Raw genomic sequence first — 6,602 nt, forward strand, 5'->3', positions numbered from 1 at the left:
TGACCCTCAATATCGCACCCACACATCTAATTAGAGATAAGGACACTTTTTTGAAAATCCCAAACCCAAAAAAGTACAGAAATGCCCCCAAATAATCCCAAACGAACCAACTAGTCTGGTATAAACCAAAAATGAACATATGTTGAAATTGGTATAGATTCGTAGGTCAAAACGCTTAACATTGCACCCACACGTCTAATAAGAGATAAGGACACTTTTAAAAAAACCCCAACCAAAAAAAAGACAAAAATGCCCCCAAATAACTCCAAACAACCCACCCGGTCTGGTTCGGACCAAAAATGAACATATGTCAAAATACGTGTCGATTTGAAGGTCACGACCCTCAACATCGTATCCACACGTCTAATAAGCAATAAGGAAACTTTTTAGAGAATTCCAAACCCAAAAAAGTACAGAAATGCCCCCAAATAACCCCAAACGACCCTCACGGTCTGGTTTAAGCAAAAAATGAACAAATATCAAAATAGGTATCTATTCGAAGGTCACGACCCTCAACATCGCATCCACACGTCTAATAAGAGATAAGGACACTTTTTGGAAAATACGAAATCCAAAAAAGTACAGAAATGCCCCCAAATAACCCCAAACGACCTTCCCGATCTGGTTTAAACCGAAAATGAACATATGCCGAAATAGGTATCGATACGAAGGTCACGACCCTCAACATCATATCCACACGTCTAATAAGAGATAATGACACTTTTTAGAAAATATCAAACCCAAAAAAGTATAGAAATGACCCCAAATAACCCCAAATGACCCACCCGGTCTGGTTTAAACTGAAATTGTACAAATGTCAAAATAGGTATCAATTCGAAGGTCACGACCCTCAACATCGCATCCACACATCTAACAAGAGATAAATGACACTTTTTAGAGAATCAAAAAGCCAAAAAAGTACAGAAACGGCACCATATAACCCCAAACGACCCACCCGGTCCGGTTTAAATAGAAAATGAACATATGCCAAAATAGGTATCGATTCGAAAACCACGACCCTCAACATCACATCCACACATCTAATAAGAAATAAGGGCACTTTTTAGAAAATCCCATATCCAAAAAGGTACAGAAATGCCTCCAAAAAACCTCAACCGAAAATGTACATGTGCCAAAATATGTATTGATACGAAGGTCAAGACCCTCAACATCAAATCCACACATCTAATAAGAGATAATGACACTTTTTAGGAAATACCAAACCCTGAAAAGTATAGAAATGCCCCGAAATAACCCAAACGACCCACCCGGTCTGGTTTAAACCGAAAATGAACATATGCCAAAATAGGTATCGATTCGAAGGTCACAACCCAGAACATCGCATCCGCATGTCTAATAAGAGATAAGGACAGTTTTTAGAAAATTCCAAAGCCAAAAAAGTAAGGAAATGCCACCAAATAACCCCCAAATGACCCACCTGATCTGGTTTAAACCGAAAATGAACATATGTCGAATTAGGTATCGATTCGAAGGTCACGACCCTGAATATCGCATCCACACATCTAATAAGAGATTAATGACACTGTTTAGAGAATCAAAAAGCCAAAAAAGTATAGAAATGCTACCATATATCCCCAAACGACCCACCCGGTCCGGTTTAAACCGAAAATGAACATATGCCAAAATAGGTATCGATTCGAAAACCACGACCCTCAACATCGCATCCACACATCTAATAAGAAATAAGGGCAATTTTTAGAAAATCCCAAATCCAAAAAAGTACAGAAATGCCTCCAAAAAACCTCAAAAAATGTACATATGCCGAAACATGTATCGATATGAAGGTCACGAGCCTCAACATCACATCCACAAGTCTAATAAGAGATAAGGACAGTTTTTAGGAAATACGAAACCCTGAAAAGTATAGAAATGCCCCTAAATAACCCAAACGACCCACCCGGTCTGGTTTAAATCGAAAATGAACATATGTCAAAATAGGTATCGATTCGAAGGTCACAATCCACAACATCGCATCCACACGTCTAATAAGAGATAAGGACAGTTTTTAGAAAATTCCAAAGCCAAAAAAGTAAAGAAATGCCACCAAATAACCCCAAATGACCCACCTTGTCTAGTTTAAACCGAAAATGAACATATACAGAAATAGGTATCGATTCGAAGGTCACGACCCTCAACATCACATCCACACATCAAATAAGAGACAAGGACACCTTTACAAAATACCAAACCCAAAAAAGTCTAGAAATGCCCCCAAATAACCCCAAACGACCCACCCGGTCTGGTTTAAATCGAAAATGAACGTATGTCGAAATAGGTATCGATTCAAAGGTCACGACCCTCAACATCGCATCCACACATCTAATAAGAGATAAATGACACTTTTTAGAGAATCGAAAACCCAAAAAAGTACAGAAATGCCACCATATAACCCAAAATGACCCACCCGGTCCGGTTTAAACCGAAAATGAACATATACCGAAATAGGTATTGATTCGAAAACCACGACCCTCAACATCGCATCCACACATCTAATAAGAAATAAGGGCACTTTTTAGAAAATCCCAAATCCAAAAAAGTACAGAAATACCTCCAAAAAACCTCAACCGAAAATGTACATATGCTGAAATATGTATCGATACGAAGGTCACGACCCTCAACATCATATCCACATGTCTAATAATAGATAAGGACACTTTTTAGGAAATACCAAACCCTGAAAAGTATAGAAATGGCCCTAAATAACCCAAACGACCCACCCAGTCTGATTTAAACTGAAAATGAACATATGCCAAAATAGGTATCGATTCGAAGGTCACAACCCGCAACATCGCATACACACGTCTAATAAGAGATAAGGACAATTTTTAGAAAATTCCAAAGCCAAAAAAGTAAAGAAATGCTACCAAATAACCCCAAATGACCCACCTTGTCTAGTTTAAACCGAAAAGGATCATATACAGAAATAGGTATCGATTCGAAGGTCACGACCCTCAACATCACATCCACACATCTAGTAAGAGATAAGGACACTTTTAACAAAATACCAAACCTAAAAAAGTCTAGAAATGCCCCCAAATAACCCCAAACGACCCAACTGGTCTAGTTTAAACCGAAAATGAACATATGTCAAAATAGGTATCGATTCAAAGGTCATGACCCTCAACATTGCATTCACACGTCTAATTAGAGATAATGAGACTTTTAAAAAATCCCAAACCCAGAAAAGCACAGAAATGCCCCCAAATAACCCTAAACGACCCACCCGGTTTGGTTTAAACCAAAATTGAACATATGTCGAAATAGGTATCAATACGAAGGTCATGACCCTCAACATCACATCCACACGTCTAATAAGAGATAAGGACTGTATTTAGAAAATACCAAACCCAAAATAGTACAGAAATGCCACCAAATAACCCCAAATGACCAACCCAGACTGGTTTAAATCAAAATTGTACATATGTCGAAATAGGTATCGATTCGAAGGTGACAACCCTCAACATCGCATCCACACACATCTAATAAGAGATAAATGAAACTTTTTACAGAATCCCAAACCCAAAAAAGTACAGAAATGCACCCAAATAACCCCCAACTACCCACCCGGTCTGGTTTAAACAAAAAATGAACATATGCCGAAATAGGTATCGATTCGAAGAACACAACCCTCAACATCTCATCCACACGTCTAATAAGAAATGAGGGCAATTTTAGAAAATCCCAAATCAAAAAATGTACAGAAATCCCCTCAAAAAACTTCAACCGACACACTCGATCTTTTTTAAATCCAAAATGAGCATATGCCGAAATAGATATCCATTCGAACGTCACAAACCTCAACATCGCATCCGCACATCTAGTAAGAAATAATGGCACTTTTTGGAAAATCCCAAATCCAAAAAAGTAAAAAAATGCCTCCAAAAAACCTCAACCGAAAATGTACATATGCCAAAATAGGTACCAATACGAAGGTCACGACCCTCAACATCGCATCCACACGTCTAATAAGAGATAATGACAGTTTTTAGAAAATAGCAAAGCCAAAAAAGTAAAGAAATGCCACCAAATAACCCCGAATGACCCACCTTGTCTAGTTTAAACCAAAAATGAACATATGCAGAAATAGATATCGATTCGAAGGTCCCGACCCTCAACATCACATCCACACGTCTAATAAGAGATAAGGACACTTTTTACAAAATACCAAACCCAAAAAAGTATAAAATTGCCCCCAAATAACCCCAAACGACCCACCCGGTCTGGTTTAAACCGAAAATGAATATATGTCGAAATATGTATCAATTCGAAGGTCACGACCCTCGACATCGCATTCAGACGTCTAATTAGAGATAATGAGACTTTTTAGAAAATCTCAAACCCAAAAAAGTATAGAAATGCCCCCAAATAACCCCAAATGACCCACCCGGCCTGGTTTAAATCGAACATATGCCGAAATAGGTATCGATACGAAGGTCACGACCCTCAACATCACATCCCGCGTCTAATAAGTTATAAGGACACTTTTTAGAAAATACCAAACCCAAAAAAGTATAGAAATACCCTCAAATAACCCTCAAATGAACCACCTGGTCTGATTTAAACCAAAATTGTACATATGTCGAAATAGGTATCGATTCGAAGGTGACGACCCTCAACATTGCATCCACATGCATCTAAATAGAGATAAATGACAATTTTTACAGAATCCCAAACCCAAAAAAGTATAGAAATGTCCCCATATAACGCCAAACGACCCACTCAGTGTGGTTTAAATCGAAAATGAACATATGCCGAAATAGGCATCGATTCGAAGACCACAACCCTCAACATCGCATCCACATGTCTAATAAGAAATAAGGGTAATTTTACAAAATCCCAAATCCAAAAATGTACAGAAATCCCCTAAAAAAACTTCAACTGACACACTCGATCTTTTTTAAATCGAAAATGAGGATATGCTGAAATAGATATCCATTCGAACGTCACAAACCTCAACATCGTATCCACACGTCTAACAAGAGTTAAGGACACTTTTTTGCAAAAATCAGAAGGAAAAAAGTATAAAAATGCCCCCAAATAACCCACCCGGTCTGGTTTAAACCGAAAATGAACATATGTCAAAATAGGTATGGATTCGAAGGTCATGACCCTCAACCTCGCTTCCACAAGTCTAATAAGAGATAAGGACACATTTTAGAAAATACCAAACCTAAAAAAGTACAGAAATGCCCCCAAATAACCCCAAACAACTCACCCGGTCTGGTTTAAACAAAAAATGAACATATGCCGAAATAGGTATCGATTTAAAGACCACGACCCTCAACATCGCATCCACACTTCAAATAAGAAATAAGGGCACTTTTTAGAAAATCCCAAATCCAATAAAGTACAGAAATGCCTCCAAAAAACCTCAACCGAAAATGTACATATGCTAAAATATGTAACGATACGAAGGTCATGACCCTCAACATCACATCCACACGTCTAATAAGAGATAAGGACACTTTCTAGAAAATACCAAAACCAAGAAATTAAAGAAATGCCCCCAAATAACCCCAAACGATCCACCCGGTCTTGTTTAAACCGAAAATGAACATATTCCGAAATAGGTATCGATTCTAAGGTCACGACCCACAACATCGCATCCACTCGTCTAACTAGAGATAAGGACACTTCTTAGAAAATCCCAACCCAAAAAAGTACAGAAATGCCCCCAAATATTTCAAAACGACCCAACCGGTCTGATTTAAATCGAAAATGAACATATGTCCAAATAGGTATCGATTTGCAGGTTACAACCCTTAACATTGCACCCACACATCTAATAAGAGATAAGGACACTTTTTACAAAGTCCCAACCCAAAAAAAGTATAGAAATGCCCCCAAATAACTCCAAACGACCCATCTGGTCTGGTTCGAACTGAAAGTGAACATATGTCAAAATACGTATCGATTCGAAGGTCACGACCCTCAACATCACATCCACACATCTAATAAGAGATAAGGACACTTTTTTGAAAATACCAAAACCAAAAAAAGTAAAGAAATGCCCCCAAATAACTCCAAACGACCCAGGTCTTGTTTAAACCGAAAATGAACATATGCCAAAGTTGGTATCGATTCGAAGACCACAACCCTCAACATCGCTTCCACACGCCTAATAAGAAATAAGGGCACTTTTTAGAAAATCCCAAACCAAAAAAAGTACAAAAATGCCCCCAAATAACCCCAAACTACCAATGCAGTCTGGTTTAAACTGAAAATGAACATATGCCAAAATAGGTATCGATACGAATGTGGCCTATCAGCTCAGTTGGTTAGAGCATCGTGTTAACAACACGAAGGTTGCAGGTTCGAGACTTGCATAGGCCATTAAAAACTAATTTTATTGCTACAAGGCTATGGCTTGATAAGTGGCATCCTCAAGGGGTTTTAATCAAAAAATTTGGAGATTGTATCAGATACGATGCGGGTCCTCATCGTATGGCTTTGGTTTCGGATATTATAAGACACAACACCTGACATCCTACTACTCATGGGTCTTTTGATCTTATTTGTGCCTGGGGGGATTTGCAACATGTTCCTATTTTGAGAGGCAGGGATGAGCATATTGTTTGGAA

The 6,602-nt window shown here is 38.3% G+C and overlaps 1 non-coding gene across 1 annotated transcript; it reads left to right on the forward strand.

The window, feature by feature from the left end:
* The first annotated feature begins 6,280 nt into the window (after positions 1–6,280).
* On the forward strand, positions 6,281–6,354 carry TRNAV-AAC. Its single transcript has one exon. It is a non-coding gene; the product is annotated as a tRNA-Val (tRNA).
* The last annotated feature ends 248 nt before the right edge of the window (positions 6,355–6,602 follow it).

This window comes from Telopea speciosissima, unplaced genomic scaffold (genome assembly GCF_018873765.1).
Source record: "Telopea speciosissima isolate NSW1024214 ecotype Mountain lineage unplaced genomic scaffold, Tspe_v1 Tspe_v1.0807, whole genome shotgun sequence".
Classification (NCBI taxonomy): Eukaryota; Viridiplantae; Streptophyta; class Magnoliopsida; order Proteales; family Proteaceae; genus Telopea; species Telopea speciosissima.